This window comes from Rhipicephalus sanguineus, chromosome 6 (assembly GCF_013339695.2).
Source record: "Rhipicephalus sanguineus isolate Rsan-2018 chromosome 6, BIME_Rsan_1.4, whole genome shotgun sequence".
Lineage (NCBI taxonomy): Eukaryota > Metazoa > Arthropoda > Arachnida > Ixodida > Ixodidae > Rhipicephalus > Rhipicephalus sanguineus.
In genome coordinates, this window is record NC_051181.1 from 106,992,493 (window position 1) to 107,018,960 (window position 26,468).

Consider the following 26,468-nt stretch of genomic DNA (forward strand, 5'->3'; position numbering starts at 1 on the left):
CGTGACGTAGGTTAAGGGGCGACCTTTTCGAAGACACAAAGGCTTTCAGGTAAACACGCTTCGATATATTTAGGTTAACCATGCATGTCGTTCCGTTGCATTGAAGTAATAAAGCGTTAAGTAGTTCGTTATATTGAGAGAAAACCAGAAGGAGTAGGAAAGGTTGGAAATGTAGGAAAAATTAGAACAGACGCCGGTCCGGTTTGCTACCCTACTTTGGGGGGAAAGTAGGATTAAATAAACGAAGACGGATGCAGCTAGTAACGATAAGCGGTAGGACCCTGAAGCCTCGTCGTTATGCCGCTCTTCTTCCCACCATTTCTTTCTGGGCCATCGCTTACGGCGGCAACGCTTCAACGGAGGAGACCAAAATGGTTCTCAGTATAAAGAAGAGAGCAAGAAAAGAAATATAATAACAATAAAAACACGCTGCCTCTGCCCTCTCACACGCTTTCGGGAGACATATTCAGCGGACGAGACCACGTATAACACAACAAAAGCTACGGGAAAGATGAACGACAACACCTGCGTGCATTACAACAGCACCGCGTCACCTCGCCTTCGGGCTGTCCCGGCAGAGCCGTCGCTCGCCACTGCGGTCGTGCGGAAAATATACGGCGGGCTGGGGTTCTCGAGCGGTTAGTACACAAGCGTCAATGGCGGCAGTCGTTGCATGTCACGAGGGAATACGCTCCCAGGAACACGAACAAAGCAAACACGGAAGCGCTGCGCCATTCGGGCCGAGCGGCTACCGGGTTCTGTTTCGGGCACTGTCGAGTTGCTTTGACGTGCTTATTCAAACAGCGCGCGCAATTTAATAAGGCGAAAGCCTTAGGTGCCTTATCAAACGCGAAAATTGACCGTGGGCGTAAACAAAAGTGATGCAAAGAATCGCCATCACTTGTTGACGTCGCCATATGACGTCATCACAACGTCGCAGATCACCAAAATTTGCGACGTCTTCATGACGTCACTATGACGTCACATAACGTGTTGTCACATGATGTCATCGTGGGACATCGTCGCTTGGTCAGAGGTGGGCTGATCACTGAGGCAGCGTAAAACCAGGTGAGGTGTAGAAAGCTTGCATGTGTCTCCGATCCATTGTTTTACAGAGCATTTAGTGGCCCGAAAATAACAATGAAATCAATATACTCAGAGTCCAGATGAAGTTTTCTTACAACATATAAGCAAAATGAGGATCAGCAAGCAATAGAGCCACCGAAGATGAATTGAAAAGAATGCAGTGCAACGAAATGGCGAAGCGCGTCGCAACCACGTTCCTGACCGTGTGTGCGAGTTTGAGTGGTTCAGAAGATGGGCCTAAGCGTCAGTGGTTAGCAAGGTCTCACATGACCACCGCGTCAACCGCTGCAGGAACGAGACGGCACGACATGTCATAGTTCAGTGCTCGGCGGCTAATGATCTGTTTGCACAGATCATTATCGAACTCTCGTTGTCGGAAGCTCGTGCAGTAACAGTTAATTATGTAATTTATGTATTGATTTATATTGTGCATCAAAGTACCTATTCTCTAGTCACTCCGCCACGAATTTTAATGATGTTGAGATGTTAGCCTGGTTGATCGTCTGGCTTGCCGATTACGCGTGATATAATTTAACTATAATCCTTTTCACAATCTTTTCCTTCAGAGAGTACATTTATCTGTGTGTTTTCTCTGGCTTGCAAAATTTTTTTTTTCAAAGGTAGGCCCGTGCGGTGTTCTTCTCTTCTGCTGAAACTGCAAACAAATCTATGAAGAGGAAGCTAGACTCCCGTGTAGAAGCTTTTCAGATATTCGCTCGTCACTTTGAAAGTTCAAACATGAAATGTTGCTTTCGTACAAGTGATATAAATGGCGGGCGTTTCGACGGTGTCCTCGTCATTTATTTATTTATTTATTTATTTATTTATTTATTTATTTATTTATTTATTTATTTATTTATTTATTTATTTATTGCTAATATATTTGGTAGAGTAGTAACCTTAGAACAAAAGTCTTACATCTACTTTAGTAAATCTGGCACACAAAAATCGCTCATGTGGTAGATCTTGCAGTGTTTAGGAATATTGTTCAACCAAGGCTGCTAGTTTCACATGTGGGAACCAAGACCGGAGAACACTCGTTAAGCCCTCCTGATTTTCGCTCAAAGCGTGGGAAATACAGTCGGCATCATTACGGCGGCTTTTCTTTCTAATTGGCCGCCTGGGAAGCCGCCAAAAGGCCGAAGAACTGGGACAGGCCCGCGGGGCGAGTTGCAATGGAAAGGGATCACGAGGTGTTTTCCAACGCCACTTTCAGCGGCCCTAATTTCGGCGCTACTGCTCTTATACATTACGGGGACACAGAGACATTAAGAGGAAGATCGCGTTACAGCAGTATTCACCTGGCCGTCTTTATTATTAAGGAAGCGTTCTCGTTTCTCGGGCCTCTCCCTCAGCGTTTGTGATGCCATAAGTAAAAGCGACGAACAATAATTGAACGAGTGATAGAGTAGAACTCCTTATAGCGCAACCGATGTAGAACAGGCCTATAGTTCGAGCATCTCACATCGTCAAGATCGGCAGTCATGCTTGCTACGAATGCCCGTCCCACATTCTCTCGGTAAAGGAAATGAGGCGAGGCGAAGAAAAGGGTACCTTCGCGGAACATATGCAACTGAATATGAAGAGCGCTTGACCGGGCTTGACGGGCGTAATGTGCTAATTTAAATCAAGGAGGATTTAAATCAAGGAGGTTTAACAAAAATTCTGGAGTGGAAGATCTCGAAACGCCTTGCCAGCGAAAGTGAAGCCAGCTTTTGCCCACCAAAGAGCTCGGAAACATGCTCTTTTCTGGTGGTGCCCACTAAGAGATCAAATGGCTTTGATCTGTTATTTTAAATACTACGTTAATTATAAAATAAAAGATCGTGGTTGCTGACAAAAGTAACCCGTCGAGAGGAGTATTGGCGATTGATATCCAATAAAATGTGCCATGACTTTGAGGCTTATTTACGAAAACCAGTAACACAAAGACACACTTGCACCAGTATCTCACCCGTAAAACTTGCCATATTAAACTTCGCTGGCGTGCGTGGAAAACGCTCGCTTTCCTTCGCCCAACGCTGATGGTTTATCATGCCCCTACTAAGATGGCGGGCGCCGCCGCCATCTTTTGGTGGGCACGGCTTCACTATTGCGCAATAATCGCCACTCCAGAAATTTTTTTTAACCTCCTTGATTTAAATATACCCGCCACGGTTATCTGGTGGTTATGATGCTCGACTGCTGACCCGAAGGTCGCGGGATTGAATCCCGGCCGCGGCGGCCGGATTTTCGATTGAGGCGACAAGGCTTGAGGCCCGTCTACTGAGGTTCAGGTGCACGTTAAAGAACCCCATGGTGGTCGAAGTTTCCGGAACCCTCCACGGCGGCGTCCCTCATATTCGTGTGGTGGTTTTGGGACGTTAAACCCCCAACAATTACTAGAGTCTTTTAGCAAATTACGGAAATACGGTACGCAAATACGGTAAGGCAGCACGGTACCGCTCCTCCTTTCCCGGTCGTTGAGCGGCCAAAGCACAACCAGCGGGAAAGGAGGAACGCTACCGTACTGCCTTACCGTATTTGCGTACCGTATTTCCGTAACTTGCTAAAACTCTCTATTATTAATTTAAATATACAGGGGGGGGGGGAGATGTATATATAGGAAATGCACTTGATAACGCTGGTTTGGCCATCCCGGAAAAGATAAAGGTATGCGATAGACAGTAAGCGCCAGAGCTGTTCTATAAAATAAATCTATCGTGTTGCACGCTTATGAAGCAAGTTACGCCCGTTTTTGCGCATCAAGCACACGCTCCGTAGGCATGCCGCTTACATGTTCATCACTTACAAAGTTTCATTGTCACAGATACTCAAGACATTAGCTGCGTGGATCAGTGGATCACATTAGCTGCAGCTGCAGCTGTCGCTTCTCTGCACGCAACTGAGCAGCCCGTATATGGTGAGCTGTGCGCACTGCACTATAGGCATTCACGAGCGTTCTACGACGTTTGCAGCCGCGACCGTTCTGCTCCCCTTACAAAATTTAGATGCAGCGGAATCGATAACACGAGGTACGTGCGTGAACGCTGGTAGCGATGCCTGGCGGTGAGCATCGGTGTATACTTCGGGCTCCTACACCACCGAATGCAACAGCAGGCAAGAGGAAAGGAGGCGAAGTGGGTAGAAGTTCCAAGGAAAAAGGCTAGCGGGCGGGCACGCCCTGAAGTCGTCCAGCCCTGGCGGCGGTCACGAAAAGTCGTGACCGCGGTTCCCCCTTTCTGGAACGCTCTCGCGCCCACCGGGTCGAGTCGAATCGGATCGGGTTGGCGCGCGCCAGCTCGCCTGAAGCTTTAGGAAAGTGCAGGAGGAGAATTAAAATTTGCTGCAGCCAGACACGTTAACCTACTCGGCCGGCGTTTGAACGGAACTGCGTGAACATACCGAGCTGTGCGTGAGAAGGTTAACTTACTTACGGCTGCGTTTGGTTCTCTGGCAGCTGGTTGTATCACGCAAGTCGCAACTGCGAGTTCGGAGGTAAAAGCGTCTCACTGTGGTGATCTACAAGGCTAACGAGGTTGCGAAAACGGTAGTATTGGCAGGGAAGTCCATTCTTACTCTTGGCTCACTGATGATAGCTGCGAATTGTGGCGGGAGTCGACCAACAGAATCCAGTTATGCTACACATTATTCCTCTAACTGCGCAGTAAAACTGCGAGCAAGTTGTCGAGGTCAAGGTTGGGAAACTAAAGAAAGCACGCTGCATAAGGAGATAACACACGTGCACATTCACGTCGAAAATGGAAAATTTTAGCAGCAACAAGCATCGTTTCTTTTAGCCACTTCAGTGTCGTCCATGTCGAGAATCGCTGACAGTCTGTTCCAACTCGTGAGTCGGGATGGCTTCGTGATCGTGCGGTCGAATGCTTCCGGTGTAGATTAGGCATGCGCTTTAGATCCTACCTGTAAAAACCGAGTGCTCGATACGGCATGCATGATATGCATGGAAATTAACACATGGGACTTAAAGAAAAACCTCGACGAAACTTCACTTATTTAGACTCGGTTGGACAGTAGCTCAAGAAAGAATGAACAGCTTTCAGCGGGGGAGCTGTGAAGAAAACCTGCGTGAGTCACTTCAAGCTTCACTTTTGTCGAGCAAGATAAAAGAAATGATAAATATGTTCAAGCACATCTCATCTATTTACACTACCATATCCGCGTTGGGACAGCAACGGAAGTGCCACAGTTCAACGAGAATATTGTTACGTAAAACCAATATTGTTAAGGTCATAGTACGGAACAATAATGCTCTTCGTAGCATTATAGTTCCTTACTATGACCGCGCTTTCTTTCTTTTTTGCTCACAGCCCATACAAATTTGCACCCACTTACAGGATGCGCGTTGAAATCAGCATCCTGTTAGGCACTTGTGGTGTGCGCGTGTTAGGCGCGCAACCGATATTTTGGACAAACGGAAATGCGTGCACGTGCACCCTGCCGCATGGCGCCTTGGTTCGGCGATCTAGATAGACAGAACCGCTAAGAGAAGGTGTATCTTTGCAACGCGAGTTACTCGCTCCGGGGCTATACTCGCATCTATACTCGCCTAACCGAAGGCGTGAGATCGGATAGCTCACCAATCGCGCCGTCTCAGTGAGCACAGACACGCGCGCGCGTGCAACCACCGTTATCGTAAAACCCGCACAGTCGTCCTGGTTGATCGCCATGCAACTCAGTTCCCTTAGCAAACACAGCGGGAGAGTATTTCACCATAGCTACAGAACGGTACTCTATAGGGCGCTGCTGCTGGTGTTTTTTCACGCCGCGGGAGCTGGCGCAATCGATGCATAACTCATGCACGTTCGGGAGCAAAAGTTGTCACGTTTCCCGAAGTCACGGGCTATACCCATACCCCGCTGAGGCTTATGCATACACTGCCAGTCACGGTGCGTTCGCTTCGCGAGGCGTAACAAACGGTGCAGCCATTGTTGAGGCAGCTCTTATCGCAACTCACGACTCCTTCGCGATTCGAAGGCTCCGTCGACCCGAGGTATATCGGCTATACTGCTCGCAAAACCTCTGAGCTTATGGCGTGAGAAATGGTAGCGAAGGGCTGCGTCGATAGAAAATGCTGTGAGGTCAGTGCGCCTTGAGAATATACATCGCGTGTTATACGAGCACACGCCTGTTTACGTGCTTGCCCCTACTACTATTATTGTATTATCTACCGCGTATGCGTGTAACGTTTCTGGTTTGCACGGCTCCGCGGTATCGCCTCTGAATAATTTGACGCGTGATAGTGCATGGTTAAGTGCGCTGCCAAGTTGGCTGGGCGCCGATTTCACAGCGATACGGCCGTCTTGGCTCAAGTTCCCTAAACACTATGGGGTGTAGGTTTTGTGCCTGCTGTAGGAGATATATGGCTGAACCACCGCGAAAGAATACCGAACGTACAAAGAAAAACAAAAGCAAAAAAGGCAATGCATATATAGTGTAGAATACCTTTTGTTCGTTTGCAGTAGACAGCAATCAATTATTCAAGTAATTGGAGCAAAATCTACAGAGACTTGTAAATTTTACCGAGACCGAGCTACTCCACTCATTGTGTCCAAGTACCCGTACAGAATGTTCAAATGTCCATGCTTTTTTTTTCTTCCAACTATTCTTTCGCAAGCGTGGCCTTCGATACAAAGCCACTCCGCGCCCCACGGTACAGGAGTGACTCATTAATCACATCGCTCCAGTCTGCAAATGGGCTCTGGCATTATAGGTGTGCCTACCCTGCGTGATTGAGACGTCGGCCCATGAAGTAGCCATTGCAGATGACGTCACAAAACCAATCACGAACGGCCTCGAGTGGTTATGTTTTAAAAGAAAAGCCGCCAGTCGAGGGCGTTTCGCAGGCTTTATCGAAGCGCCCCCGCGTGTTTCTTAATGATTGGGGGCGTACTTTAATCTAACGGGTTAATTGACGAGCTGGTGTAGTAAGCGTAACAAGCCAACGTTTGCAATCGGCTGGCGCCCTCTTATTATCCTTTATTTTGTGCACCTTGTGTAGCATTGTGTAACAACTCCCCACGTGCGTTTTGCTGGCGCGCATTAAAGTGTAGGTTTATACAACACCAGCACTTTACATATTTCCTTACAGTATACAGTTTAACGGACACCACATTAGAGCTGCAGCTTTTGATTACCATGCAATGCTCATTTCATTCGACAGATGCTTTAACGTGTCTTCAGTGAGCAGGGTATATTTTTTTTTCAGCCACAGGGACACTACGTGCAGCACTGTCGAGTACTGTAATTCATTCACCCCGCGAACTTGAATAGTCAGAAGTCCTGACGCAACCCGGAACACTATCAACGCTTCTTTTCCTGCGTGTACAAACTCGCATTTGAGCAAGAAAACAAGAAAGAAAACCCGCCGTGGTAGCCTAGCACGCAGGGTGTCGCGCTGCTAAGCTCGAAGACGCGGGGTCGATTGTCGGACACGGCGGCCGCATTTAGATGGGGCCGTAATGTGATGAAAACCCGTGTACTTAGATTTAGGTGCAAGTTAAAGACCCCCAGGTGGGCGAAATTTCCGGAGCCCCCATTACGGCGTCTCCCATAATCATATCGTGGTTTCGGGACGTAAAACCCCAACGATTATTACATTATAATAAGCAAGTGAGCAAGAAAGAAAGAAAGGAAGAAAGAAAATGCCTAGATCCGTGGTAATATTATCGCCTACACAACTCGGAGTGCATTTGTTCTCAAATCACTCTTACAGGACAAGTGACCCGCAGTTGTCCCTGCGGTGGTATATATATATATATATATATATATATATATATATATATATATATATATATATATATATATATATATATATATAGCAGAGACACATCTAAGCGATAACCGCTTAGTTGTGTCTCTTCTCTTCCCAAGTACGTACTGGAAAAGCTTCTTCAGTATATATATATATATATATATATATATATATATATATATATATATATATATATATATATATATATATATATATATAGATGCTGAAGTGAAGTGGACGAACGATCGTTCGTTCGTCCACTTCACTTACTTCAGCATCTATAATTCTACCGAATCCAGGAAGACCTTCTACATATATATATATATATATATATATATATATATATATATATATATATATATATATATATATATATATATATATATATATGACAGTGAATATAGAAGAAAATGAAGTAAAACTAAAGGTCAGCAAGAAGCACACATGCCCGATCAGACGCCACGGTGAATTGCGGGGCGCAGGCAGTCGTTCACTGACGGGAGGGCCGGACTTCGGCAGTGCGTCGGACGAACTCCAGCTAAACACAAGCCGAAACGCGCGCAGATGATCTTCGAAGGGGGCTGTTTGCGGGGTTACAGACTGCTGCAGCGGTGGTGAATTTCTAAACGCCGTGCACACAAGACGCGTACGCGTTTGATTCCATGCGTTTAATCGGTAATGCGCGGTTACGCTGCGAACGAACCCGCAGGTGTGACTGTTTATAAAGCATTAGTACCCAGGTGGAATCCGTGATACTGTGGTTACAACTGAACACATTAGTAATTGCCTGCCACAGCCACACGTGAAAGATGCAATGGGAGGAAAACTAAATTGTTTTGCCGCGAGGGCGTCACCACTTCGAACTGCAGCGAAGTGCCATGCACTTGTCAGCAGTTGTCAATCGTTCAGGGCCATAAAGGCCTCCCATGAACACTGACGGTTTGCTCAAGAGTCAAGAGCAGCCAGATATCCATTTAATCATTTTATTTTGATCGCATGTGCTTCAAATACCCGACGACGTGCACGACACTACACTTGCGACAGCTAAAAAGTAATCTAGTTGAAATAAAACACATTAATGGATGCAATATTTCCAAAGCGAACATCGCTATGTATTTCGTATCCTGCACCGGTTTATAAAGCTTTGACATGTGCTATACATAGTTTGAGTGGTTTACGTTTTCCTATGTCATAGCATTGCCATAGTGGTCACCTATGAGGCAAACGTTTCCTATCCTATCCTATCCTATCCTATCCTATCCTATCCTATCCTATCCTATCCTATCCTATCCTATCCTATCCTATCCTATCCTGTCCTATTCTGTCCTGTCCTATCCTATTCTCTTTTATACTATCTTATCCTGTCTTGTCCTGTACTATGCTATCCTATCCTATCTTATCCTGCACTGTCCTATCCTATGTCACGTATGGTGCCTTAAAAACTTTATAACCAGCCCAACAAATGACACCAATCAAGCAAACATGCATCGAAATTTGACCTACATTTCAATATTCGGAGTTGCGCGAAAAATAAAATCAACGGGGGTGGCTATACGAGGACAGTGTCGTCTGCATTTGTCATCGGATAACACCATGATTAAACTCGCGCACTTACCTGTAGTTTTGTACTAATTTGTGCTTGGCGTACAATTGCGTCGCTTCAAAAATTGAAGAAACAACCACAATGTTCCAATATTTGTTAGATAGTTCACCGCAACAACGCTTTCTCTCTTTGAGGCATTCTTCAGTTTCTTCACTGAGCTATGTGAGCTTGCAGCGGAAGTTTTCCCTTTATATTTTTACCTTTACTGGTGGTGAACGATTACCAAGTGTATTGCCAACACCAAGCCAGTAGTCCGAATGCACTACACGGACATCCTTATAAAGCAAATAAATGGAATGCCGTCATTGCTTCTTCGGTTTGTCCTACCTGCCGTGTACAACAACATTGTGATCGAAGGCCAAGCTAGAACATGAATGTATTATTATTATTATTATTATTATTATTATTATTATTATTATTATTATTATTATTATTATTATTATTATTATTATTATTATTATTATTATTATTATTATTATTATTTGATATGAAGGCATATCTAGATAAACGCACACACAAGGGACAGAGGAAATAGGGAGAGAGCAGGCTGATAACTGTCACCGAGAGAGGCACAACACCTGCCAGCGCTTTCTAGGGGAATAGAAATAGAAGATCAAGATCGGATGTAGAAACGGTGAGAGAAATAACTAAGTGACAGGAGACGCGTAAAAAAAGCAAAGTAGAAGCACGCACACAAACACACAACGAAAACAACACATGGCAGAAATGCCTTACAAACGGGAGGCCATCTCCGCATCGTGAAGAAAAGTTTGAGAACAGTATCACAAAGCGCTTCTCGTTATTCGGGTACGCGCAAAGGTCTCCAAGTCGTCGTCGTTTGTAGTAGCGACGCGCGTTTCCAAGAACGCCGGAAACCCACACTGGCGCGAGGCGCACTTAACTGCCCGACTTTTGCTCACGAAGCGCGCACTGTCACACAAACCGTTCCACGAGTCGGCGGCGTAAACGTTTAGTCCCAAATGACCCTGGACAAAAGCGCGCGTCTTCATGGCGTCGAAACACTACACAAACCATGGGGGCGGACCGGCCGAATTCATTGTTTCCTTGGTTCTCGAACAAAATGAAGAAGGTCAAAAAGAAAATATCAACGCAAGGATAGATCTATCTTAAAGAAAAATACAAACTCGACACCAGCGACATTACGGCTGTGTATTATGTCCAGACCCGTCCCCCGCCGCAGTACCTGAAGATAGGGACGAAGCTGGCGAACCGTAAGCACCCGGCTTCAAATGGATACTTACACGAAGCACCGGAGGCACATGCTGGAAATGCACACCCCTGCAGGTCATCGCAAGGAGCTCGAATGGAGGGATATGACAATGGAGTGGCCGTCTACAAGTACAGGTAGGAGAAAAAAAAAAAAGAGTGCACTCATGGTCAACAATCTTAGACTCTACCTCAATGGCTCCGTTTCTCCAAGCTCATAAGTGACGATTAAAACACCACACATTGTGTGTGTTAGTTGCTATAAATCCTCAGCGATAAAGTAAGGATCTAATACTCATCACATCATTTCCTACTCATAATCTAGTCCATGCTTTCTCGTCCCTCTAATACCCCAGAATCTCCCGTCAAGAAACAAATATTTTGTTTCTCTCTCCATTCGAATAGGAATATTATGATGTTCAGTTTTTCACGGGGTTGACGAAGCACTAGAGCATATTCTGCATCAGTGTTCGTCGTTCGACGCTCAGCTATGTGCTCTGCGACCTCCAGAAAACTCAGACACGACAAATTGTACATGCCACCCATGCAGATTGAACGTTAGATCGGCGAGATCGTTTACCATGGTTCGCCAGTTCTAGCTCTACATCTGGCCTAGAGCAACGCCACGACAGTAAGGACACTTATCATGTGTAGGCACACCGACAGTTGCCAGTGAGGTAAGAATGCGAGTCACGTGTTTTCAAAGTGCATGCCATCACGAGAGGTGTCGTATGTTGCCAGCGGTCAGATTACACCGGAACTGTCTCCTCCGTTCCTTGATTCCTTGCTAGTGAGCCGGTAGTTGCTTCACCACCACTGGCACTATTTGGCAAGCTGAACCTTTTGTTCTCCAGAATCGCATTGTTCTCAGCTTGCTGGATGAGTGGTTTCGTTTTTCATCTCATGGAGCCGATTGTCACGTCAGAACCAGCCTCAGCCTCGGAAGAAGAGCAAGAAGTCTCGGCGCTTTATTGTTTCGCTTTTACCGCCTCGCTCAACAGCCATGAAAGTTTGTCCAGCTTCAATAACGCAGATTTCAAAATGTAACACCGCGGTGGTCTCGTGGTTACGGTGCTCGACTGCTGACCCAGAGGTCATGGGATCGAATCCCTGCCGCGGCGGCCGCATTTCGATGGCGGCAAAATGCTATGCCCGTTTAACAATTTAGGTTTAAAAAAGCCTATGGTCGAAATTTCCGGAGCCCTCCACTACGGCATCTCTCATATTCATATCATGGTTTTGGGACGTAAGACCCCAACAATTATTATTGTGAAATTGTAATACGTTTGCTTCGACATTGTGACAACCGTTCCCTTGAGAACTGCCCCCAACTGGACACATATGTGAATGTAACGCTGCTGCAGCTCCGCACCAAGAAGTGCTTCCGAGGCCAGTTCTTTTACATGTCCGTCGAGGTGGCATAACGACAAAGAAAGCGTTCGCGTCGGTTCCGGTCTAGCGCACCGGTGAAGCGGCAGAACGACCGCAAGTCGAGGAGGATGGAATCACGCCGCTCTGGACGAGGTCCAGGGACGAAGCGAGCACCTAACGAGCCCGAAAAAGCACAAGTTGGCGGTGAACGCGTGGAAAGGAGCGTCTCCGCAGTGTCAGCAACGCGTTTGAGGAGCACAGGAAAGAGAAGCCACACGACGCGACACGACGGGTGGTTCGCCGTTCGCCGCGGAAGGGGGCGGAGGAGACGGGTCTCCATTAAATCTATGCAGCGTGGAAGGTCCGAACTCGCAAAGCTGTCGGCACACGAAGCGGCGACCGCGTGAAACGTGTGTATATATATGCGTGGCGGCGGTTCCAGAAGGGATTCGGTTGTTTGGGATCGGCGCATCCTCACTGTGTATGCAGGATGCATCTGATGACGGATACTTTCGTTCAAACGCGCATCGTGCGACACATCCTGTCGCACGCGTTTCGGACCTCATTACAACGCGGTAATGGTGCAGCCCTGAAATCGCGCGCAGATGCTTGGCGAGAGTGAGAGAATAGAGAGAGAAATAAAAAAAAGAAAACAAGAAAGGCGTAGAAGTAGCGCTGGTGTTTATCAGTGGAGAAAGAAATGAGGGGGGGGGGGGATGAAAGCGCTGATAAGCGCGTTATAACTCTTAGCCATGAAGTTCATACGCCAACAGAAAGACTAGGGTGGAGGGGGAGGGGGAAAGAAAGGAAGAGTCGAGACGTATGCAAACTTATGCAGTGATGTACAACGTATACTAAACAAAGAATGACATGTGCAGTGGCATGATTGTAGTTGATAAAGCCCTCCGTTGCGGCCTTGTTACCTTTATTATGATTATCTCTATCCTCATCTTTCCTTCATTACTTTCAGAGACAATGATTTATTAGCTTGGATTTTGCATTAGAACATTAAAGTGTTGAGCTACCAATGACATCGTCTTCAAAAAAGGCGCCGACATGAAAAGGGCACTCGAATTATGAGCTGTTCTTACGAGGGAAGGTATTCGAAAATTCACCGCACGTTTCGCTGTGGGCGTCAGTTCCATAGCCGTCGTAATGCTGCACGCTTTTGAGAGGTCGGAGCGAGCGTATATAGCCACGATCCGCAGTTATAGGATCGCAGGCGAGGCAGGTATCCCTGGCCTCGCTCGGCTCCGGCACGGATCCGCGTGGCGAGAGAGAAAGGAATCAGCGATCTGTCATGCTTGGCCGAGACTTCAAGGACGTCGGGTGTCCGAGCGTCCTCCTCTCCACGTGGACGCTCGGTATGAAACGACGCGGAAAAATAAACCGACGACCGATCGGGCGCCCCAAAACTGGTTTGGTTTTCGGGCAATCGAGTGGATATAACATACACCATATAAGTTAGGATGAGGCTGTGGGTCACCGGCTTTCCTGCTTGCTATCTTCTAAAGAAAGAATGACACTCGAGGAAGTTGAAGCCAGGCATGTTGGGAGAAAGAAGAAAGACAGGAAAGGTCCGACCAGGACGTTAGCTATCGAGCTGCAGTGCCGGGCAGTGATGTCTGCAAGTTAGTGCTTCATTAGGAGCTTGCACGATGGCTCCGGAGCTTATTCCGCGGCTTTCGAGACGGTCCTTGCTTGGGGCGTTCTGCTGCCTCCGTTGAACATCGTATAAGGCCGTCGTATCGGTAGTTCCCAGGATTATTGAAATTGATCTGGGCAGAACATTTTTTTTTCAAGCACAGTCGAACGAAATCAGCATGCTCGAGTTTGTTACGCGATCTATTTCGAACTTGCGTGAAAACGAAGCTCAGCTAGCGATTTATCTGCGTAGAGTCAAGCAAGGGTGGTATTCTGTAAGCGTCCACTGAATTGACAGTCCGTTTCAGCGTGTATTTATTGGATAGAGATTGAAGCCGGGGTTCGCCATTGGTGCCGGCCCGCTTGCTCTCAAGATATAGCCAATCAGAGTGTGCTGAAATGGACAGTCCACTTAGTGGACACTTACAAGAATATCACCCCAATGTTGAAAGCCACCTCGAAGCGAATAAGAACGTTGTTGCCATACTGTTTGTGGTTTCTCTGTGTATAAGCAGCTGCTCGAATGCTTGCAGACTCATGGCGCAATTCCGTACTATGACAAATACAATCATTTTCAGCAGTTTTGTCGCAATTTATTCGACAACCAATATCTAACAAAAAGGGTTCCCTTTGGTCTTCGACCAGATTCTTGCCAGCAACGTGGCGTTCTCAAGGCTCTCATGAAATTTCGTGCGACTGGACTGACTATGAGACCCTGTAGAGGCGTTGGTTATTGAAGCTTGTTCACCACCATCTACATTTTCATAGTTACTAGCTTCGCCCACTCTTTCTCTCCCTCTTTACACCCATTCCCCGTCACTGAATAGCATATCAGAATTTTGATTCAGGCCAACCTCGCAGCTTTTCTACCACAATGAATGTCTCTGTTGACGGCACAAAGCTCGGAAAACCAGCGAAGTCCGGTGGACCAAGCAGGCACGGGACGCGGCATAAGCCAACGGTTTTCGGACTGAGAAAGCCGCCCACCTTGGGCGAAAACTTTTTCGCTGTTTCTTAAAATAAATGTTTTTCCTTCCTCTTCTCTGCGCCAAAATCAAAGCTACGGCTGATGTGTGCATTGTAGTGCATTTGTTACATTACGAGCCCTTCATGTTCACTTGCTCGACACTCTCAAGGTGAGAGAGCGCGGCTGAGAGGCGAACGAGTGATTCCGTGTGCCGACGGTGTGAGGAAGACAACGCAATCGCGTACATACCGACTTCATAAAACGGCTCGCGCAACCTACAAATGCTGACAGAATTGTTAACGGTTCCTTCTACGGAATGTTGCTTCACTGCGACTCTTCTCTTAAAGTACGATGAGGCCAGATATGGCGAAAACATTTTGATGTATCTGAGCCTCCTCGGCATTGTCACTGCGGTTGAGCGAATTGTCATTTGATTCCACAACGCTCTCTTCCTGGATGTTTTCTCCTTTGAAATTCAAGGAAACGCTTGAAGAAATTGAGCAGAGACTCACACGGTGTGCAGGCCTTGCTCCCACCCCTTTCCCAACGCCCACTTCTTCTCTCTATCTCTCTCAGATCGTGCGCGATGAGTCAAGACACATCGCTTCCGCGTACACGGCACGCCTCACGTGACGCCGGAAGCATCGCCTTGAAAGAAGCAATCCGCGGTCACGATTCTCAGAGGATATTATAACGCGTGCCATCCAAACCGATGTTTCCTCGATGCGGCATGCTGTTCTGTACAGGCACAGATGGCCTTCCCTTGCGACCAAGTGTATCTCTACTAGAATTTTTAGCTAGCGGCCGAGTATATTCCTCGTGGAACGTGACGCCGCCGTCCGGGCAGTTCGTTGGTTGATCAGTGCCTGATAATGTGGGGCAACACATTATGGAGGATAGGCGGGAACACTGGAAACAGTTTTTATCAAGAAACCCGCGCCAATATTTGCGCTGTGGTGTTTTATTTTTGTAGGAATAACATGTCGTCGTGCGTTAAGTGTAGCGTCCTTCATGTTCTTTCAGTTTATTTTGCATTGAAATCTTTGAACGACCAGTTCCCCATGTGTGTGTCTACTAGTGATGCAGAACTATCGATAGCACTATCGATACTATCGATTGTTGTATCACTATCGAACTATCGATAGTAAGAAGAACTATCGATAGTACTATCGATAGTAAATGTTGATGCTATTATCGACTGTAACCGGTATTTCTTTGTGTACTTCTTACGCAGTTTGAACCTATTAGACCATTCCGCGGATAGGCAAACCAACCAAAGGGAGAAATTGCGAACGGAACTGGTATATCGGTCCGCGAATTAAAAACGAAACTGAATCCGCCCTCGCGAGCCTAGAAAAACGAGAGGGGAAAACAACATCGGTAGCTCATATCACGTGGGTTTGCAATTCTTCGTTCTTTCAAGCGAGGGCGCTGCCTTTTCGACGCATAACGAAACTTTCAAGCGACCTCGCTCGCAAGCACGTGCTAGCATGTAATGTGGCGATGTCCATATGAATTCATTCCTCGGCCTACCTGTCCTCGGTACTAAAACCACTTTAAACTGCGCAAGAAATTCTGAACAAAACGTCTGGGAACTGCTTCGAAGCACGTTTGCGTCGTGACGCGAAGTGGAACTGTGGCACCCGCCCGCGCTGTGATGTATGTCAACAATTGTTTGCTCGCATGCGCACCTTTGTTGGAGTACTTTATTCTCGTGCGTGACATCGTAGGGCTACGTTTCGTATTTTTTGTGAACATTGTTAACTCCGCCGCTTTTATTTCATTTTGCGAAGCTTCAATCAGCTGTTCCGTATTCGGTGTAGTGTGACCTCGCTTTGTAACTTTGCTTTCTTTTAGTATAATCCTCTTACGTTAGCGAATCTCGACTTCCTCTGGCTTTGAGACCTTTAAGGACGGAACGTGTTAGGTGTGCCGTTGTTGCACATATGTATGCCGCTCCGAGCGGGGACAAGTCACCGCTTGGTTGCGAATACATATGCACAAGAATGTTAAGGCCCTCTCGTAAATGTAGTGGCAAATGCGGTGAGTGGTCATTTGTCGACAGATTTCGCCTGTAAACGTGTCGGTCAGTGCCGTGGAATGATCGTATATTTAGCAACCGGCTTCGTAGAGGCCCATCCATCGTTGGGTGCACACAAGCTGACAAGACACGAAGGCAGAAGACGGGACAAGCGCTGTGTCTTGTCTGCTTGTAGACTACCCAACAATGAATAGGTTCCATCTCGCCCGCCTTTTTGAGTCATACTATAGTTCATAGAGACATTCCATGATTTTTTTGTAGTTCATGAGCCATCTGCACGTGTTTCAATTATTGCTTCTGTGTCAACAGCGCCTACAGTAAAAAATGTGGGATTTTTATTTCGTAAGTGAGAGGTGCCTGGCCTGTTACATTATTCCAAAAAAACTAATGCGCAGCCGGAACGACGGACAGGAGAAGATTATAATGAATCTGTAAACCCCATTCGGTAGAATGTCTTTTTTTCTACTGCGCATAAGCATAGAAGTAACTTTGAACTATTCATTCATTTTCGCTTTCCAGCTCATAATCACCCAAGATGCCGAAAGCTAAGGCGGCGGTTTGGGATTACTTCGTCAGAGATGCAAGTTCTGGACATGCCAAGTGCACATTATGCAGCAAGGAATATAAAACCAACGGGAATACCTCTAATTTAAGGGACCACATGAAGCGGTGCCACGCAAATGTACTCTTTCACGACGATCGAGGACAGTGCGAAGAAGTAGAAGATGCATGTACGGATGCGGCTGGCCCCTCAAAACCGAAGCAAAGCAAGCTGAATTTCTTTATTTCTGATAAAGGAGATAAGTATGGGAACCAGACCGAAAGGAAAAAGAAGCTGGACAAGGAATTAGCCCTGATGATAGCAAGGGACATGCAGCCATTTTCGGTGGTCACTGACAAAGGATTTCAAAATTTCTGCTACGCGCTAGATCCAAGATATGAACTGCCTAGCAGAACGCAACTTTCTGATGCTATTTTGCCGAACTTATACGAGAATGCAAAAGCGAAATTGCGTGGTACACTGAAGTCGACCAGCCATTGTGCCATAACAGCAGACATTTGGACCTCATGCACGACTGAGAGCTACATAACATTCACGTGCCATTTTCTGGAAGACACAATTATGCGGTCTGCAGTGCTCTCGACAGCAGTTTTTCAGGGAGCTCACACGGCGCAAAACGTCACTGACGTCATTGGAGGTGTGCTTGAAGACTGGGGTATTCGTCAGGCAATTGTTGCTTTTGTCACAGACAACGATAAGAGGATGGTTCTTGCAGCCCAACTGCTGGGTTTCGAGCACCTACCGTGCTTCGCTCATACGCTGAACCTCACTGTTCAGGATGGGCTGAAAAGCAGTGAAGAACTAGCAGCCGTGCTGCTAAAGTGCAAGAACATTGTGCGCTACGTGAGGTCTAGCTGCATCGCTACCACCAAGCTCCGAAAAGAGCAAGAACGTGTCGGTAAGGTTCCGCCGCTAAAACTGAAACAGGAGAAACTGAAACTGAAACACGGTGGAACAGCATCTTTTATATGCTAAAACGGATCTTGGATGTCGGAGAGGCGCTGACCCTGACACTATCGAAGTTGCCCCGTGCACCCAGCCCGTTACCAGCAGAGGATATAACAGTCATTGAGGATGTTGTGCAATTACTGGAACCATTCGAAGAAGCCACGAAATTAGTGTCTGGAGATGAGTACACTACCATTTCCTTGGCAATTCCTGTGGTCTGCGGCATCGCACAAGAGCTGGAAGAGCGTATCGAACCAAACCTGAAAACTGAAATTGGTAAAGAAATTCTTCGAGAGTGCATCTCCTCCTTGCATAGAAGAATGGACACTTATGAAGAAAGACAGCTAACATCTCTGGCAACACTGTTGGACCCGCGACTAAAGGAGAGAGCGTTTTCGATTCGAACAAACGCAGATCGCGCCAAAGCTCGCTTGATTGGTGAACTAAGCCAGCAAATGTCGGAAAAACTAGTTGGTCCTGCAGCTGAATCAATTAGACAGCAGGCGGTTCCTAACGAAGTTGCGACAGGAAGCCGAATTCTGCGGTTCCTTGAGAGGAAGCGACATGAACCCTCAACCGCCACCTCCAACGCAGAACTGATGGTTCGCCAGTACCTTGAGTTACCTCCAGAGGAAAGGAAGAGCAACCCGTTAAAATTCTGGCAGTCCTGGCAATGCTCCACAACGCCGCTCTCTCAAATGGCTAGGAAGTACTTGTGCATTCCTGCAACGTCAGTACCTGCAGAACGCGTGTTCTCCGCGGCTGGACAGATCGTTTCAGATATATGAGGAGCAGGCTGAAGGGCAAGAAGGTGGACATGCTTGTGTTCCTTCAGCAGAATTCGTGGCTGACAAATGATAAATAAATTGAATGGTTCAGCGGTAGCGGCAAGGAAGCCGTTACAGGTGACGGAACGTCAAGACTTCGAATTTATGTTGCATTTTGCGATTTAAAATAAAAAGAAAACAAATCATGAAGTAACTTTTGTTTGTAAGGTGTGACTGCTTGCTTTTAAGTATGAATTTATCAATGGACATATTCCGGCATTTTCACTGCGGTAATTTCATTAAATAAAATATTCCTCATAAATGAAACGAGCTGAGTGTTGCCAATAGTAGCCTATTGCAAATGTTCTGGCAATATCGCCGACCGACAGCAGCATTATTATTACAGAATAATTAATAATACCATAAATTGTACTATCGATAGTCTATCCATAGTAGTACTATCGATAGTTCCTTGACACTATCGATAGTTTCAAAGAAACTATCGATACTATCGATAGTCGATTTACCGATAGTTTTGCATCACTAGTGTCTACGTGTCAACTAACGTACAGACAATTGGTTGGAGGTTCATGGAGCAGGGAAAGAGACGTGCAGATCGATAAATTCTCGGAGTACAAGAGAACGTGAGCATTCGGGGCCCCCACGACTTGGAGACCACAGTACCGTTATACTCTACATTGTTCAAGATTCTGGTGCCGCGAACAGAATCTTGTACTCCATATAGAATTCCGGAGCGCTTCAATACTGAACAAATGGCCGTCACGCGACATTGCGTAAATGCTAAAAGTCTGGGCGTGCAGACACGGATACAAGAGAGAAGTCCAGGCACCACGAACGTCGGTGTGCGTGGTGTCTTGACTTTTCTTTTGTGTCCGCGTGTTTGCATGCCCAGTCGTTTAACATAATTACGTACCAACTAGCTCAGCTTTCTGTTATTCGGGTGACGAGGTAACCCCGAAAAACTATTAATAGCAACGCTGACTCCCCAAAATGAACATGGCGATGTATCGCTCATCTAAACATGTCACAGGCTTGTTCGATTTCCTTTGTACGGTTTACCACAGCACAATTTCAGTTCTGGTCGCAGGCATGTCAGATATGAGTAAACATGTTGCGAAGCATCCACATAAAAGGATGAACGTTATAAACCAAGCCACAAGCAATGAATATAGAGTAGCCAACATCTTGAACGTTTCAGATTAAGGTAACCTCCTCATGTTCTCGCTTCTGCGTGTTCCTTATTATTTTTTTTTTAGTCGCAGTGGTTGCGTCGCTCTGTACGTAGCTGCTGCATACCTCATCGCGTAGATCTTCGCTGCTCTCGCGTTAACTTCTCCCATCGCCGCCTTTGGTTATAAGAAGAAACGAACCAAACGAGACACCGCGAGTGCGCATGTCCTTGCAAACTCGCATTCCGCACTTGCTCGTGCAACGCGTGTACACCGCCCGCGGCCGTAGCGACCGGTCGTTGACTCGGTACGGCGCCTAACATCCATAACGGCAGCGTCGAGACGGACGCATACACGATGTGCGCCGCGGTCATCACTTGTTGCGTTGGCGATCCCTGGCTCAGCCGTCGCGGTGAAGGGAGGGGGAGGTCGGATAGGAACGCGCGCGCACGGCCTATCTGTTCGTGTGACCGCACTGGACGGGCGCGAAATCGCCGGCGCGCGCCTTTCACAATGGGGGCATTTTCGGCGTGCCTTCGTCTTCTCCCCGCCATCAAAGCATTGAACCACTTGCCTTGCAGATCTTGCAGAGGACGCGCTGTTCCGCTGGAGCGAGAGATAGAGAGAGAGGGAGGAGAATGACAAGAGAGAGTGGCAGAAATACTTACACGCGCGATGCAGATACCGTGGAACTTCAGGGGGCCTTGCATCTCGCATGCAGGGATACTCCGGAAAATTTGACTTCGTGAAGGCTTGCACGAATCTAAAAAAAAAAAAAATTAAGACGCAAATGGTATCATGAAAACCGAAATGCAAGAAGGAGACACTATCGTGATCTAACACACTTGAGTGATGCACTCGGAGTCATCGTATATTACAAGTCTGATTTTCTTATGCCGGTGTAACACGGTCACGTTTGATCGCGATTGGGCCTCATCCGGATCGAACTTCTTGATCGTGATTGGCTCTTTAAGGCAAGCTGCAGAAGGGAGCCAATCACTGTTGAGAATTTTGATCCCTGTCGGGGGGGGGGGGGGGGGGAAGGGCTAATCGCGATTAGCAGTGCATCGTGTGACACCGGTATTAAATGCGGTATGTGATTTAATGTCAAACTAATGCCGTTGTCCTATCGTTCAACATCGCGTACTTTTCCCAACGAGCCATTTCATCGGTGGTGTTGCCTCAAGCACAGTTCGATTACATTCGGGTGACGAGGTAACCCCGAAAAACTATTAATAGCAACGCTGACTCCCCAAAATGAACATGGCGATGTATCGCTCATCTAAACATGTCACAGGCTTGTTCGATTTCCTTTGTACGGTTTACCACAGCACAATTTCAGTTCTGGTCGCAGGCATGTCAGATATGAGTAAACATGTTGCGAAGCATCCACATAAAAGGATGAACGTTATAAACCAAGCCACAAGCAAATGAATAGAGAGCAGCCAACATCTTGAACGTTTCAGATTAAGGTAACCTCCTCATGTTCTCGCTTCTGCGTGTTCCTTATTATTTTTTTTTTAGTCGCAGTGGTTGCGTCGCTCTGTACGTAACTGCTGCATACCTCACAAATATTGCGTGCAGCTACAGAAAAGCGCGAAAGCGCCATCGTTTCGCCATCATTTTTACGCTGAAGCTGTAAAATTACAATCGTTTCGTCTTCATCAGAACACTGCAATTTTTCTGAATAACGTTGTCCCAGATCAGCCTTCTACCTACAGCGTTTCTGCGTGTCATTATTTCATCACTAATCGTCTTTCCGCACGAGAAACTGCGCGCAGAAAGCGTACATTTCACTGGTATAGTTCACAGAGTCGCGGAGCAAGGCATATCTGTTAGGCGAAGAAGTTCACGTCACGAAGGGATGAAGGATTGCTGTCGTACGTTCGTACCTGGGAGGCCGGATGAGCTTGTAGTATATACACAATCTCAAAGCCCACAGGGTTGGAGGGGGACTACTTCACGCTTTTCTTCTTCTTCCGGCGTTTGGGATGCACGCATGCCGCCAGGATAGCGCCACAGAGGTAGGTGTGTAATCACCGCGTAGGCCTATAAGGTATACCCTCGGGGCCGGAAGGAGGGATACCCCCGGCGCTCATCCCTCCCTTGACCGCCACGCCCAATAACGATGCGAGCCGCTGTAGAGCACCGTGCACCAGGCCGATGACGCCGACGCCAAAGTGGCGGCGCTTCTTGCAGCGTGTAAGACGCATGGCGTCACTGCTCGCTGCACCCTGAGAACAAGACGCGGTTATCTGAAGAGTGCCGCCGCTCGGTTCATTAATTACAGGTTCAACGGGCAGCCACCCGATACCTGCCGGAGGCCGATCGCTACGGCGTCACTTTAGGCTTTGCCACCGGGGCGCATCAAGTGAGGCAATCATGGGCTGCGTCGGATGGCCTGTCGACTTTGTCATACTGGTCTTCTTTGTAGTTCTTATTATTTACGTTCGTCTTGTGATAGGGAGAGGGAGAAAGCGATAGGCAGAAGTGGCGGGATGGTCAGCTTTAGACGCATTTCACTTTGCGTAACAGGTAAGGCGATTACGAGTGATGGTCGTTCTCGTGGAGCGGCCTCTTCACAAGGGTGCGCGTCTCTTTTGTAAGAAAGAAGTATCAACCAACGCGTCTGGACACAAGTAGGGATGCACTACGTTGTTTAATTCTTTCGTTCATTACGGAACATCAGTCACAATCAAGTTGCAAACTGATGGGTTAGCAAACTCGTACCGCGCGATAGCATATATCCACGGGGCTACCGCGATGTGTTTTTCGAGGAGAAAGGAAGGCATGACGTCACGTCCCACCTATACACTGTGTGTTAGAACACGCACATGGTGCGGCTAAGCCGCATCATAAATGAGCGGCTTTTGGTTTTATCAACAAGCGTTTGCCCCAGGCCCTCATACATTGGCATCAATGGTCCTCTACTAAGGGTTCGGCCTGCAGCTTGTGGTCCGTTTCCTTCGGTGAGAAAGATAGGTACTTACATCGGACGCCCAGTCACCGATAAGTCGGAGCCACGAGGACCCCCAAAGAGGAAGTTGCGTATCGTCCCCACGAATTAAGCTTCCGTGCACTTGACCCGGAAGTGTGGCCTGCCTTTACGAACCCGCGACCTCCTCCACCGCCACCTCGGCCTACGCCGCTTCCATTAACGTTTCGGACGTTTGGCGTAGCTCCCACAGCATACTGCCACGTCATCCAACCTCTACGCTCCCTAACAGACATCAACCTTGATAGCCTTCAGCTTACTAATCTCTCTTTTCGTCGTCACGTCGAATCTTTAAAGTTTTTTTTTTTTTACACTCTCATTCACTGTCCACGATTTCCTTTACTCAGCGACTACATCACACTCGTCAAACCAACTTCCACCAGACATCATCATGAGTTGATCACTCCTTTTAATCACCGAACAAACTCGTATAAACACAGTTTTTTTGTCCGCACTATTGAAATATGGAATGCGTTGCCCGGCAATGTTAAATCTTTATGACGCGATGAATTCATTTTGTACGTTAATAACCACTGATCTTCATGCTCTGTACATTTTGCGTTGTATTGTTGTATTGCAATCTTTCTTGTATTCTGTACCCACTCCTGCGATAGCCTATCAAGGCTGCAGTATGTTAAGATAAATAAATAAATTTGTTGAGTAGTCCCGGCAGTTCATTGCTAAAAGTTGTTCACTTGTTTAAACTACTACTTGAGCTTCTTGGTTAGCACTAAATACTGAGATGAAGCACTAGTGTGAGTCTACACAGAAGCGGCCCTGCATCAGCAGTGTTGTCTTCAGTTCGCGAGTGCTCAACTTGATCTGCTTCTTTCCTTCTGTTTCTCCATGTACATACGTTTCTCTTCCGCGCATCACACTCTTCGCTAGTGTAGGGTAGAAAACCGGTCGACATTCATGTTAGCTTCACCTTCATCTTTGCTCTTCTACGCCAACTTGTTTTTGGCAGATTTTCTTTGTTCAGGAAGCGAGTAGATGGCGTAAGGTCGCCTAACAGGACCCGAAACAAATCGAAGGGAAAGACTGAAAAGAACGGTTTCTCGATCTTTCCTGTCGATTTTGCCACTATGCGCGCTCTTTATGAAACGACACCGTTTTTTTTTACTGTTATATTCTTACTAGACAGTGTTTAACGTCTAGTTACAACACGACAGGCGCGAGCCCGACAAAGCAGTTGCTAAACAAACGGTAGGCGGTATTAAGTGAGCTACCGAAATTACTTTTTACATCAGACCCGAACTCCGTTTGGTTCACGCAATCTGGGGAATACGTCGAGGAGCCACTGCATCGAAGTAAAAAAAAAAAAAAGAATTGAAAGTTTACGGTAAATAAAGCAACGAATAGTCGTTCCTTGCGAAAACTCTCGAGCAACTGGTCGAGGTATAGATCGAGAATACTTCTTGTCTGCGCTTATCATTGACAAACACATTCACAAAGAAACAACGCCTTCTTCACAGCGTCCCTCCAATTATTTGCCGAGACAAAAACGGACGTCCCAGCTCGGTAAACAAGCTCGGAGCGCTTTGTCAGTCCGCGATCTCTGACTCCCGTTGCGCGCGTGTGGAGGCACTTGCGGCCTGAATGTCCAACGAGACGGAATGTACAACGAGACGGAATGTCCAATAGTGGACATTCAGTCTCGTTGGACATTCCGTCTCGGTTGGAATGTGCCCTAACATTTGCGACGTGCGTGAAAATTCGTTTCGTCGTGATAGGACGTGGCGCTGAGACTGCGTATTACGCACGGCGCATAATACTGCTCGATACCCAGTCTTGTACAAATGGCAGGGATGTGTATATATATATATATATATATATATATATATATATATATATATATATATATATATATATATATATATATATATATATATATATATATAGAGAGAGAGAGAGAGAGAGAGAGAGAGAGAGAGAGAGAAAGCGCAAAGACACGAGGGAACAAAATAAGGACACAAGACGAAAAAAAGAAGTATTTAAAAATAAGAAAAAAAATATTTAAAGAACTCTTTTTTGCACTCGTTTGCTCGTGTTCATATAAGTTGATGCCTTTTCAACAAATCGAGTTGAAACTTTGCGCTTTTCATGCCTTTGTTATGTGCGTCCTCCCTAAAAATATGTACCTGTAACTTTAGCACAGTTTAACAATTATGCAAAACCAAATAGCCCGGTACCTCACCTTGTTGAGTAATCGATTAGCTTTCAGTTTTTTCTCTGTAATCCGCTAGATTTTTTTTTTTTTAAGTAATTGTAATCGCTGACGCTCTTTCACTGTAAGTCTGTTCCCGACCCAGTTTTTTTTTTTTCACTTGAGCTTCACAACACTAATATCGACGTCATTGGAAGAGTAATAGAAAAGCTCGTGTTCAGGCCGGTTCTGAAAAGTCCTCAAATGATTTTAAACATCATAAAACGATTTTATTGTCGCCAACGATTACCTCTATGCTATGTGTTGTAATGAAAAATTATTCACGCGAAGCACTTTGCAAAACGCGAGCAAGATTGGCTACTTCGGCAATAAGCTCAGAAAAAATGAGCAGTTCGCAGCGGATGGCCTGATGCTCTCTTGACTGGCCCGGTGCAGCGGAGCTGTAGGTCACCGCTCATTGCACGTCACTCTAATGTGGTGTTACGTCACTAAAACTTTCGTTACGCTTCCTACACAGTGACGTCGGTGTCAGTCGCGCTAGCGATGGGTCTCGATCGCGAGAATGAGCATTTATACAGACTTTGGAAGTGAATTAAAATATATTCTAAACATTTGCTGCGTGCAATACTTCGTGCTGAGCGTCCTTGCTTACAGGGAAAGCCTACAGCAGGCTTTTTATCGCCTCAAAATTTGGTGACACCACCTCTTTAACGGCATGGTCTTTCCTAGACCGGCCTGCAGTTCTCTTGTAGCCGAAATGCCATGACATGTTTCCCTCAAGGTAGTCAAAACTAAAACTAATGTCCCACACTCAACATGCTTCATAATCATTTCGTGGTTCTGTCGCGTAAAACCCAAGAATTTAATTTTAAAGGAAATTTCCTCCCTAGCTTCTTCGATCCGCATTCTTTAAGAGGAAAGAAGAATTGTTCTAGGGGCTCGTAGAAAGCCAACAATCAAGCCAAGGAAAGCATAGGCAGTACGCTATTTGTTGATGGTTTTAAATGTAGTGTAACGAATATGACCTAAATTGAAAGGACTTAAATGGCACATCAAGTACAACTTTCTTTCGGTGGGTTTCGACCCACAAATTTCGCATAACGCGTCTGATGCTCTAACACAATTAAGCTACGATGGAGGGCGCTT

General features: G+C 46.5%; 1 protein-coding gene and 1 pseudogene across 3 annotated transcripts in view; both read left to right on the plus strand.

Moving 5' to 3' along the window:
* LOC119396120 (ankyrin repeat domain-containing protein 6-like) overlaps positions 1 to 26,468 on the plus strand; it is a 186,995-nt gene that overhangs the window by 45,833 nt on the left and 114,694 nt on the right. The window lies entirely within an intron of this gene.
* LOC125758874 (E3 SUMO-protein ligase ZBED1-like) lies at positions 17,550 to 18,991 on the plus strand (annotated as a pseudogene).